This window comes from Acipenser ruthenus, chromosome 13 (genome assembly GCF_902713425.1).
Source record: "Acipenser ruthenus chromosome 13, fAciRut3.2 maternal haplotype, whole genome shotgun sequence".
NCBI lineage: Eukaryota > Metazoa > Chordata > Actinopteri > Acipenseriformes > Acipenseridae > Acipenser > Acipenser ruthenus.
This window is the reverse complement of record NC_081201.1, coordinates 29,216,354-29,230,351: the sequence shown is the minus strand read 5'-3', so window position 1 is coordinate 29,230,351 and position 13,998 is coordinate 29,216,354. Positions and strand designations below refer to the sequence as shown.

At 37.2% G+C, this 13,998-nt stretch overlaps 1 protein-coding gene across 8 annotated transcripts in view; it reads right to left on the bottom strand.

Annotated features, from left to right (window-relative positions):
• Nucleotides 1-13,998, bottom strand: part of LOC117418266 (zinc finger MIZ domain-containing protein 1-like) — a 156,447-nt gene that overhangs the window by 113,854 nt on the left and 28,595 nt on the right. The gene's annotated exons all lie outside the window — the stretch shown is intronic.

Here is a 13,998-nt window from a genome sequence, read left to right as displayed (position 1 = left end):
CAGTATTTCTCTTGAACCACTTTCACACACAAATGCAGGTCCTGAGCCATCTGAGACGTCGCCGAAATTCTTAAAAAGACCCATTTACAAATCACAAAATTATAATTATAATACCGTCATAACCCTTTCACACACCGCCTGTGTGAAGATATATGCCGGCATTGAAACAGGTATGTGCTGTCTCTGAACTATCTCGCGATGTGGTTCACAGCCGTCACAAAATAAGTCGTCTCTGTACCGGTATAGGCAATTCACATAGCCCAACATGCTGCTTCAAGGCCGGCTTTAAGCATTAATAACTCGCCTTTGTGAAAGGGGTTCTAGTCATGATGGTCAGTGTCCACATGACAGATTTCAAATAGAAACAGTCTACAGTGTTACTGCTCCCCTAATAATAGACCATGGTATTTGGGGTTTGAAGTTTAATGACATGCAGAGGGCAACAATGTAACTGCAGAGAGTTTGGCACAAAGGCAAAATTAGAACCAGGCCGCTGAAGCACACCCACTTTTCTTTTTCCTTTAAGTATGTGCAGAGGGATTAATACCCTGCAATACTTTAAGATTCCCCATCCTGGGTGGATCCTAAAACAACTTCAATATGACAGGGTGAAGAAGTGGTTAAAACTTAATACCGCAATAATTAATATTTCTGGCTTGCCAGTTATAATTCTCAAGAGACTCTGTAAAGCACTGCCTCTGCAACATCCAACCAGCAATTACAACCTATGCGAGAAGTAAATATTTATAAAAAATAAATGTTCTGGAAAATTAGTTTCTCTTGAACCCGTTAACTTTTTAAATCTACAGTTAAAAACAGCAGTGCAGAAACAAGTTCCCAAACAGCTACAAATATCAGATACAGAATTTCTACCATATAGGCAAGAGGTTTGTATACCAGTAACAACGTGCCCAGCAGGTTTCTAGTGGCAACAGTAACAATGAATCAGACAAATGTACTGGTACCTCTAGTTTACTTGAGTGACCAATCAGCATCCTCAAAAACAATGACAAGATGACTGATCACTATTTACATTTGAAGTTCTATGTGCAGCATGGGAAGACAGTAACAGTTCACAATATGTGCATAAACACGGAAACAGAATAAATCTTTGCCTTAGTCTCACGCTGCTGTCAATCATGAGACGCAATTAAATTCCCCAGTTAATGTGTACCCATATTTTAAAAAATCAGGCAGTAGGTAAATTAACTTTTTCAAGTATCAAATAACAGAAGGATAAATCAAATAGTATTTAACATGACGAACAGCAATTCTTAGGCGATATATGCAATAACATATACTGGGAAATGGCAGTCGTTGTCTAATTTCAATTCTACAAGGGTCACTGTGTTAAGAGGTAGAAGTGGTTACATGTGCTGTACTGTGTAGAAAAGGCTTCCTAAGCCACAGACATTTTCTCTTTGATTCCTAGAGCTTCAGAGTTCATGCCTTGGTTGACAGAGCAGAGCTAATGCTTGCTATAATGTTCTCCAAACCACAAAGTATAATTTTGTGTTCAGTGGGAGATCCTGATCCCTTGTGGCCTCTATTTGTTTAATTTTTTTTTTTAATTTTAAGAATGTAAGCAGCTTTCTTCCCGAGCTGGAGCTGTAGCTTCAGTACAGAGGAGTGAGTGAGTGTGTGTGAGGGGGAGAATGTGTGTGTGTGTGGGGGGGGTCTCCTTAAAACAAGACTCTCTCGAGACACCTTTGTACTATTCATTAACTGTTTTTCCAGGGTTGTGAAAAATCAATGAACTCCAAACTGCAGCAGTTCATAATGACAGGGAAAAACTGCAGGAAAATTGATTTGTTTAAGTATAATAATACAATTTAGCAGCAACTTGTAAAAGGAGCTTGTGATCCCAGACAAAGACAGACTCAAATAATAAAGCTGCGAGGGGCAGATGATGAATGACATTCAAGGGGAAAAAAAGTATACCGGAGAGCAATTTAAAAGAGAAGCTTTTATGGAAAGCAAGAAAAAAGAATGTATGGATAACATATCATTATGCATCATTTACACAGCCAGATTATACTGTTCTGGATGTGATAACATTTACCTCAATACCAGGAGCGATCGCGTTACCAGGAAACCAGTGTTAATTGCTAAAAAAAAAAATCTGTGTCTGATATTTTTAAGGTTAGCGACCTGCTCTTGAGCTGAATACTCAAGTTAATTTCCTGGGGTCCCCGAGTGGCTCATCCAGTTAATGCACTGCCATCAGTTTGCGTCCTGGCTGTGCAAAGAGGCCAAACTTTGCTGGGGACTCCGAAGGGGGGCGTCACATTGGTTCCGACGCTCCCGGTATGGGGGATGGGAAACCGGCAGGTATTCCTTTTCCTCATCATGCAACAGAGAACCCTACTGGCCAGACACCGAGCACATTCAGAGTGGATAAAAAGCAGGGCTGATCTCTGTTCTCCGGGATCGACAGTCCACCCACCTCTGCTCTGGATTGCTCGACGTAAAAGTGATTCTGGCTTTAGGCTTGTGAGATCGGAGGACACTCACACTTCCTCAGAATGTCTGTGCTGTGTGGGGACTCGCTGTCGCAAGGAGAAAAAACACAATTGGACATTCCAAATTGGGGGAAAAATAAATAAAAATAATAATTGGTCTCTCTTGAATTAAAAAAAAAAAAGTTAATTTCCTGTAGTCTTCCACAACCAAAAGAAAAATAGTTCAGCAATATCATTCTATAGTGTCATTTAATGTAAGGGGGAAAACTTCACAAATGCTTAGCTTGACAATCTTGCCATAATACTGTAGTCCTCCCTCTTTACAATGCTGTAGTTAGATCCACAGTTGAATGACCATGTCATATGTGTTTCACCTAGTTATGAGAATGCAAGTGCTATTGGAATTAAGGAGCAAATGGAAGCCATGACCATACTATTTTATAACCAGTCCCACGGTATAAAGACAGCTTTATAACAAAGTAGAACTGTAAGTGTTAACCTTTTTTCATAGACTATAAATATGACATTACAAAATATGGAATGTATACAGTTCAGTATGTAACCCCTTATGATGGGTTATATACACCCCATTGTATTTAATCTCTATATTAGCAAACTACTGTAGCAGCTGCAGTTTTTTTCCACTGCCGTATTTACTTACAGCCATGACAAACAATACGTGCATAGCTATTATCTTGGGTACACATCAGATAAAAATAATCCACACTATTAGGCAACTATTCCATTCCAATGGCATTGTAATGCACACACTCAAATATGGACTTCCACTTGTACATGTCTGACAATCTGTTCTGAAGGTGTGTTTTAAACGTTACATAGTATAATACACCACCCACTCGACATATCGCGGGTGTTGGGGTCCAATACAAATCTGCTATATATCGAGGGCCGCGATATAGCGAGAGACCCATAGAAAAACAAATAGACTAACATATAAATACTGTACAACCACTCCCTCATTTTAATCGGGGGCGTCAGGGTCCAGTATAAATCCTCTACACAACCTGCATTTTCTCATTTTTCGTATAAAAAGCAGCACACCGTTTTAATTCATACAATGGAGGGTAATTTCATGAGTCTTCCTCTCCTTTCTCAAATGCACAAACCCACTGCATTGAAAGAATCCCATTCCAAACATAGGAGGCTTGTTGCTAGGGAGCTGACGTCACTGCCTTGTGACTTTTGCGAGTGCATTGCTGCCACATGTGAGCACCTCGTTGGCTAAAATAAAAACCGCTTCAGCAAGTAGATATTTAATTTGCTTTGTTATTGTGCAATAAGTGTGTATATGACAACAGTACGATATTAATGCTTTGTTTTTAATTGTTTTGTATATTGTTGTTTGTGATGTGCAGTACAAAATAAAACGAACAGTAATTCTAAGTGTATGTATATTGCAGCTAAGGCATACGCAGTTGGACAGTAAAAATGGGGAGCCACCTCCAAATCCACAGTATAGCGAGGGGCGATATAACGAGTGGTGGTATATTCTCCAACTTTATTTTGAATTGTCACATGAAGATCCTATTCTATTTTATAACAACGAGCAAATCTCAAAACTCCTTACACTCCATGCTTAAAATATATGTTGATATGCATTCCTCCAGAGAAGGTTTTTAAGTTTAATTGGGTCCTCATGGAATCAAGAAACCCATAGTTACAATAGCCATGGTAAGCAAATCATTTTTATTTCTGTTAACATGATGTTTCTCAGTGTGAAAATTTGCCATTATATGTAAAGTGGTCCTTAGTTCAAACCAAGCTGCTTTTGAAATCATTCTAATTTTAGAGAATTGGGTCCTTAGTTAAGACCAGTTATTTGAACCCCTGCAGATACAGGGCAATATCTACTATTCATGAATCACAAAAATACATCCCAATTACAGATACTTGACGCAAGTGTCTTCATGGATTTGACTGGGCCACAATCCTACTTTTTTCCTACACTTAATTACAAAGGGTGTTGCCCAATGGCAATTTTGTTTTTTCATAATATATTATAGAACATGTGTACGGCAGTTTGTATGTGCACATGTCTCCACACAGCAGAACCACCACCAAGCAAGTTATTTGCAGCAATACTGGGGGGGGGGGGAGCAGATATGGATGTACTGTACTGTAAAATGTGAATAATAACTTTAAACCCATAAAACAGAGCAATTACTTACCTCTAAGAACCACAAAATAAACATTTTTCCCCAAACCTTTTTCCTTTAAAAGGAAATCTAAAATCTTGACACAGTGCCCAGAACAGCAAAAAAAAAAAAAAAACTTCAAAAGAACCTTAGAAAGAGAGTAGACAATAAACATGTTTTTCTTATATTATCCTATGGTCTTTCTGCTTGGATTTTTATCATATTAACAATATTATAAAAAGCACAGAACATCACTTTGAAATGAATAGGAAGTAGGTTTTACACAGAATATCCATGTTTCCAAAAATGGATTTAACTCAAGACTAAACTAAAGAGCCTAACGAAAGCTGACCTAATGTTTACTCTAATACAACAATCAAATGAAATGTGTTGTCATGGTGTACAACAGAAGACAGGTCTTAACAACAAAAAGTTTGACAGCAACAAAAAACCCATTACACTGTATAGGAGCATGTGTTCCACAACATTGTAACAGGCTCACATTAGGAGCCATGCTGCCTACCATTAGGATTTCATTGTGACAGGTTTGCTACATCACTGCAAATGGGATGCTTATCTAATTCTGTTATTGGAGTGTGCTTTGCAAAATGCAGTGTAAACCAAGCTGAATAAAAGGGAGGTAGCAATAAAACCCTTGTATTAAATGCACCGCACCTCCTTAGTAATGACTGGAAAGCATATGTAATCTTTATAGTATTTATATACTTGCATGCAATCTGTTCCTTTTTATAGAATATACTTATATAAAATGGCACTTTGATTTATTTTCCAGTGGCTTTTTTGAACATCTTGATTTGTTTTTCACTACAACAGAGAGCAAAGAAATAATTGCTTAAGTAAATACTGGGTGGTTCAGTACATCAAGTGCAATACAGCAACGGCGCTGGAGGGTGGAAAAACAGGTTTGTAAGCTAACACATTACTTTTCATTTAGCTCTTAGCAAATATGTGCTTTGCTCTGAAGGCAATCTCTCCTCACATGGAGAGAATTCTGACCATTCTAATTTGCAAACCATGATTCCCAATTTCATAAAGTGAGCATTCACCTAGGAGCAGCAGTTTTGAATTCCTTTTTTTCATAAAATTGATGTAATGTACAATAAATGATACAAATGTTCATAAGATCATTCCTGCAAGTAACCACGAAACAGTTAGGCAGCAATTAGCAATAGCTGCTCTTTCAAAGGTCTGCATAGCAGTAACTGCAAATTATGCAGCATTTTGCAATGCTAATACAGGTAATTTGCTTCACGCTGTGCACACTTCCTTGATTACTTATTAAGCGATTCATTTACCCCATGCAAGTCACAGTAAAAATTTCTAAACCTTAATAAAAGAAGAAAAAATATATATTTTTAAAAAACACTTGAAAGCTGCTGTTTCTCACAAACATCTTCAATTTTAAAAGGAATGTGATTATTGGGTGACACACTTGCACAGTTTACAATACTGTGCACTTTTCTTCATTTTAAGGCCCTGTCCACACTATGCTTAAAATTGCTAAATACGGTTAGCGTCTACACTACATAGCATTTAATACTGTACTCGAGACCACCTTAGGGGGTAGTCTCGAGTCTGGTTCTAAATTAGATCACATCAGGTAGTGTGGTTTGTCAGAAGTGTGGACGCTGTAATACCGATACATTTTTTGTGTATCCTCCAATATCCCAAAATGCTTTCTGATATGTTTTGGCATGAGATAGTTTGATACGCCACATTTTTTGCCAAATGCCAGCCTGACTGGGATACGAAGGTGTGTGCGCTGGCGACTAACACAGTGCATAAAATGTTTGCCTGGTCATACGGAAGTTGGTGACCCAGTCATTATCAACACTTGTTTTTGGCTTTGCCTAAATGGAAAGGGACGGTGAACGGGGATAATCGTAACCCAAAGAAGCATACTTTGTAGAATAAAATTCCTACTCATGGCTTGTAGATGGAGCCTATGCAAAGCTTGCCTATGGCTAGACTGTTGCTGCCTTCTCCAACTGCTGATACCTTGTGTTTTTAAGAAACAAACCCATAATGTTCATGCTAAGCAGTGCTATGTCTTCCGTGGGCATAAGCTCCATATTTGTAAGGTTGTAAACAGACAGTGCATGGTGGGATACTATCATATTAAGTCCCACAGTCCATTGCGCTGCTAGGATTTTAATAGTGTTTGTACACATTAAGCCTGACTAAACATTAAATGGTACTTTAGTGTGGACGCTTTGAGCTGGATTAATTAAAACATTTCTGAGTATGGTTCTCGAGATCGGTTATGTAGTATGGACAGGGCCTTAAACATTCCTTGTTGTTTTACCGGTTTGTTTATATTCTTGTATGGCTATTTCTGTATTTAACCAATGATTCTTGAATCACCTGCCAAAACAGACTTTAAAAGATTTGTGAATAGGAGCCTCGATCGTTCAGAAAAAAAAAAAAAAGTTTTTATTTCAAACACATTTATATGAAAGCAACAAAGAATTGATTTGTTCTGTACCGAGTCCTTGGTCAGGAATGGGTCTTCCTCTGCCACTGGAAATCAAGGGACATTAACCGATATGCCTTCAAACATCTGGTGTGTTTTACAAGTCTAATGCCTGTGGCCAATCTTTCACAGTAAACTGTGTTGAAATACAGTGTAAACACAAGCCTCTGTAGTAATTCATTATCTGGTTAATCTAGTTAACCTTTTTACACAGATACAAAGTTGCCCCAATTGTTTCTGTTAACTTGGCTTGTGTTTCTGATGCAAGTTCGATCCGCTTTTTTTGTGCCTGAAAAACACAAGCCAAGTTAGTAGAAACAATTGGGGCAACCTTGACCCCCACCGCTTTTACAGTTGTGCCTATTTGCTTGGTGCTGGCTTGGTGTTTTTGATACAAGTTAGAAGAAACAATAGGCGCAACCTTGGTCCCCCTCTTTTTTCACTTAATGCATAATAACACACACACACACACACACACACACACACACACACACACATTACGGGAATAGCAAAATTGTTCAACCTATATTGAGGCAATGTATTGCTGTTTGGATAGGGAAAATGTAAATAGTAGCCTAGTCTGTTGAAAGGGTTAAGATGTAAATCTGTGTAGCGTGGTGGTTATGTAGTTGGAGTGAAAGTATGACTAGTTAGGGTTCAAATTTTATATATATATTATATATATATATATATATATATATATATATATATATATATATATATATATATAGAAAATGTGTTTGTTACACATAAATAAAATACATTTATAAACCCTGTGTGGGAATCAAACCCAAAATACATTTATAAACCCTGTGTGGGAATCGAACCCAAGACATGCTTCCAATGCAGCTTTCAATGAAGACGCCCGAGCTTTCATGCCACAAAGTTTGCTCGTCCACTTGACAACATTTGCAAGTAGTATAGCAGTAAAGTTACAGTTTTAACAAGTAACGAGAAACAAGATTTTGAAAATAACGATTATGTATTATCCCGATTGTATTAAAAGCTTTCACCTGATTTTGTAAACTATCACGATAAGCTTGATCCATACATTTAGTATATAGTAACTAGGGGTGCACCGATAACCGTACTTCATTTCGCCACAACGGACCACAATGAGCGTTACACTAACAGGAAACCACATTTTTTCTAAGGCCAAGATCTCAATCTGCAAAAACAACCAAAATGTAAAAAATAACAAAGTCCTGAGAATTCTCAGCTGGCTGACTTCATCTTTCAAAATACTGCTTGTTTTCTCAATCAACTAATCGTGTAGCACTGACAGTATAACACAACATGGTTATAGTTTCGAATCCCACGCATGCTAGACCTTTTTAATATTATATATATATATATATATATATATATATATATATATATATATATATATAAAGATATTTTTGCAGGAAAATGTTCCATTTTAAAGCAGAAATAAATAATTTAATATAAATGATATAGACATCACAATAAGTGCGTTCCCTAGTATATTTCCATGTTGACAAAACAAGTTCATTAAACAAGTTATCATTAAACTCGGATGTCCTGTAATATACATATGCATGGATAAAAGTTCCTGGGGTCTGCAAAAAATGGGTGAAAAAGGAGGACATTTTTACTTTACTTTGGCGACTTATTTCTCTTACTGTATGACAGGTATTGACTTTTTTTTTTTAAATACATTTCACCTAAGAGTGTTGGGAGTCTCGATGTAACATGGCGCTAGGAACTACCATTCCTCTCCATAATTGGATGAATTAAAAAGCACAGGCTTTAATCTAGAGGGGTCTAATGAGTCAGTAGTTGTCTTTTATTTTTGCAAGTCGGTTAAGAACATTTCCCTTTTTAAGGCTTCAAGCTAAGCCCCATTTAGCTAGACACAGATCATTTGTGTCTGCTCAATTCTCTTTTGTTTCAACTGTATCAGTCTCTTGGAAAACGCAACAGTTTCAGCCATCTTACTGTCGACTGTGTGCTAAAGAAGACACTACCAGCAAGTCCTGGCAGATGCACATGGATCACAAAAATGCCTTACAAGTTACACACTGATGAATTTACCAAGAAAACATTCCAGCAGCTCTTCCTTTTTTTCTACCCACCCCCACCTGATGTATGAACTGGGTGTTATCAGTGTCAAAATGTAATGAATTAATCGTCAGAAGAACCTCTTTTCTAGGCAATTACCACTGTATAAGGAAGAATGTAAATGAGCCCCCGGTTTGCATCTTACAAGGGCGGAGGACTAGTATTTGCATTAGATCTAACAAGGGATGGAAATGACTCCTATTACATAGTGCTTTCACCCATTCCAGGTTTTACTATGAGCTTGATTAGCCACAGTGTATAGATAACAAGCTCAGGTGTGTCTTACTAAACTCGTAGTAAAAGATGGGAGAATATATGGCTAGCAAGCAGCAGCGGTACTTCTGAAATGCACCCTCCCCCCCCCCCCAAAAAAAAATGCATTTAATATAATGACATAGCTTAATTAGGAAGAAAAACCCATCACACATCCTTGAATAAGAAAAGGCAACTGCACATACTGATTGGATTGAGGTGAATCAACTGGGATTCGTCTTCCTGTACAACAAGTTTTAACAAGAGCAGTGAAGACAAAAGGTGCATTAAAACAAATGGATAGATTTACACATGGGTATACATGATGTACACTGAACCTGTAATAAATGAATTATCAATTTCGCAAAGCCTGTCTGCTGTGTGATACCATGTATTGATAGAAAAAACAAATTACCCTAGATAAAGGTTCTGGACGTGTAATAGTGAGGCTAGGATAAAATTAAACTGACTAATAGCCAAAAACATAAGATGCCACCTCCTTTCCCTATAACCACACAAGGTTACGTTAAGGTGACCACCCTCAGATCATTTTGTGGAAATTTATAAACACATGAGTTCTAAATCAAATGATTTTCAAAAATCTATAAGGTTAGTGGAGATCTGAATGATCTAATAAGACACAGATCTAAAATAAATAAACCTGATTTTTCACAAACCTCATTCCACTATATATATTTTATAGCAGGCAGTAGGGTTAATGCATTGGTCTATAAAATCACCCCAGGCAGAAACCCCCATCAGAATAAATAAAGATAAAGTATAGCAATATTTACATCCACGGTGCGTTTACATCATTAAAACAGACCCCTTGTTTCTCTTTAAATCCTGAGGAATATTTAGTAAATATATTTTGAAATGTGTCAAGCAGAGGACACTGTGAAAGACACAATATTGTACTTGAGTGTCTCCAAGGACCTGGTTCACAGAACAGTTATGCCATTCCTCCTTGTAAACTATGGTGAAATCAAACAAATAATAATAAAACAGGCCATTATGTTTCATACAAAACACAGTTTTAATGCATTCTGAAATTTAATGTGAAATGATTTTTTCACGTTTCACAGCTATGTAAACCAAATAATTGTAGCAACAGGCTACAGATATATACAAGAACACATGCAGCATCAAAAGAAACTTGCATTACTTGTCATTCAAGCCACACTGCATTTTTCAATGAAAACAAAAGGGTTAATTTATAGGAATTTCAGTGTAACTAAATAAGAGGACTGGGCCGTAAAGAATTCCAGCTACTGTCTGAATCTATTTTCAAGCTTTCAAATCAGCACTAAAAAAGCATCAGGTTGAAAACGCAACACTCAAATACCCACAAAAAAATGTAACAAAAAGAAATGCCTCCCAAACCAGTGCCAGCTGTAAGCCCAAACAAAACCACATGGTGTGAACCAAAATATTATTTTCCATTTTGCTTACTGCTTATAATGCTGCTCCACTTCATTAGAGTGGCTTATCATTTTATCTGGTCATGGTAATAATTAACCACAGGTTAAATGAATGAACCCACTAAATTGCATTCAGGATGCTATTCATTTGAAATTCCTGTTGCATACCATTTTAAATCAATATCTTTTATTACTGGATTCTGCCGAGTCAATGCCCACCACAACTTTTAGCTGAAAATCACATTTTCACCATTAATTTCTGGATTCTAATAATCATGTGCAAATAATGCCTGAGGGGAAGTAGTTGCTCTGTGCATTGAATGATTCAGGGTTAGGGTTATATTTGCTTCGGCTCAGATAACGAGATTAGATCAGATACAGACTGCGCAGTCTGAGTGATTACACTTTTGTATGCTACAATCCATATTTATATATCCATTTTATATATAATATACAACAACAACAAGAAAGTCATTTGTGCACTACAATGCTTGATACTGATGAGGTGCTGACCAGTATAAGGTAATTACATGTAATGAAAGTAGAGTCTCTACGGCAATGCAAAAGTTCAAAATTCTTTCAGCCAGACTTTCAGGTTAAATGGCTTACCAAAAGAGTTTCCATAGAGACATTCATGGTCGCAGTCTTGTCATCTTGCTTCAGAAGGATTAATTATTTAATTCCTGCCGTTTATTTTCTTCAAAAAAAATCTCTTTATTAATTTAAAAACATGATTATAAGAACAAACAACGCATTTCGACACTACCGTGTCTTCATCAGGTTGACATTAAATGATATGGCATAAACTTCACTCCTGGTTAGAACTAAGAATAACAGTCGTTGCGTTGGTTGGGAGGTTTCTCATGCTTGGAAGAGCTAAACAGTTCAATATGGAGTGTAACTTCTTTTTAGAAAAAAAAATGCTACCTTTTTTAGCCTAAAGAGTTCTTAGAAGGCAATGTCATGTACTAAGCAGCTTCCATAGAGAAAAAGTTAACCATTTTTCAACGGTATACTTTCCTCCGGAAAGGTTTTGATCTAAGCACTTGATATGAAAGACCTCTGGATAAATAAAAATACACTACATCAATCTTATTTCCAAAAACTGATGAAAAAAGGACCAAGGTATAAAGACATACCAGGACATAAAACATGTGTTTATATTGCTTCTGTTTCATCTGCATTTAGTGTGTTTCAAACATATAGTACAAAAAGATGCTTTTGAGAATGATATCATGCAAACTATTAGAAAACCTTTGCTTCAAATGCCTGCTTCAGGATGCATTGTACTGTATTTATAGGAAACATGACAGAGTGCTGAATTATTACCTCCACCAAGTTGTGTTCTATATTTATATCACATGACTGGAAGGGATAAAAATGAAACTTGCATCAACAAAAAAATAAACTGGCAATAATCTCCTCCTCTGGACATTTGTTGTGTGCTGTATGAAGCAAACTGTGGTTATCACTGCCTACCGCCATTATTTTTAACAGCAACTGTGACAATGTTCCCTGTGAAGAGGCATGTTTCAGTACCTGTATAAGTGAGCAAGATAATTGTCATCAGTTACCTCTCCCTGTAGCTTAATAGTACTGGGTGGGAAAATAACAGATCTGGAGGGGGGACACAGCTGTGTCTGCCCAGCTCAGACTATAGGCTGGGGCATTAGTAAGTTCTCAGATACAATAAAGTTTTCAGATGCAATTATAGATACATCTATTAACATAAAAGGCATGTACTTGAAGGTAGTTAGGAACAGTAGTCCCTATAATTGTTTCAGAAGATTTGCTCCTCAACTATAACAAAGCCACGTAGGCAATTCTGCATATTTCGCACAATGAACAAACAGTGGGAATCAAGCATCAGTGCAGAACTAATAAAACTGATTCAGATTTTATGGTAAACAAAAAGATTAATTCAATTTCTTTATGAACAGCCGTATTTCTTGGAATTTAAGCTGCACTTTAACCATTTTCTGCTTCTCAAAAAAAGCCCACATCTTGAATTTGAGTACAGTAATGATGCATGTATTAAAAAACGCCAGCAAAAGACGGGACTACCCGAGTACACAAACAGCAACGTGACTTGACTGCTGAGAAAAGATGAACAAAGACGTCAGTGCACGAATACATAAGCAGCAAGGTGACTTACTGCTAACAAAAGACGAACCAAAATGTTGCTGCCCGATCTCGAATCATCCATGACGTACAGCAACCATTTTCAGAGTCATTGGCTTCCTGAGGAATTCAAAGAGAAGCTTTTCCAATTTCAGCATTTCTAACAAACAGTATCAGCTTGGACAGATCAGAAATGTTGATCAGACCCCTGTATTTTTCGACATGCCAAGCAAGACCACAGTTCACAAACTGGGAGTAAAACAGATGTGAACAATCACGACTAGAAATGAGAAGCTGCACATAACTGTAATGCTCTGTGTGACAGCAGACTGGAAATGAGAAGCAGCGCATAACTGTAATGCTCTGTGTGACAGCAGACTGGAAATGAGAAGCAGCGCATAACTGTAATGCTCTGTGTGACAGCAGACTGGAAATGAGAAGCAGCGCATAACTGTAATGCTCTGTGTGATAGCAGACTGGAAATGAGAAGCAGCGCATAACTGTAATGCTGTGTGATAGCAGACAGCCGCAAACTGCATCCATATGCGTAATTAAAGTTGTATCTTTCTGAATGCATATTTATTTGATTTTTTTTTTTTCTCAAATTAAGGGTGGGAAATTTGGGCTGCATCTTAAATTCAAGTGCATCTTAAATTAGAAGGAATATGGTATATTAAGGAACTGGTTTCCAGTGGATTGAAATTGCTTTTCTGTGCCCACATGGGCAAATGCACTTTGTAAATGTGAGAGCTTCAGAAAGTTTTTTTTTCATTTAAATGAGGACTAACAGCCACTTTGATACTCTCTGAAGCTTGTCTTCTTCCAGTGCTAGGACTCACTGGTGATTCCTACAACATTAGGTCAGCTCAAGTGGTAGTTCCAGTGCTATGTGTGTGTTCTGCTTCTGAACTCTATTGTAGTATATATACAAGTATATGGAAACTGTTTAATTTGTTGCATTATTGAGGAAGCTAGAGTTAAGAACCATTAAGAGGAATTCTACCAGTATG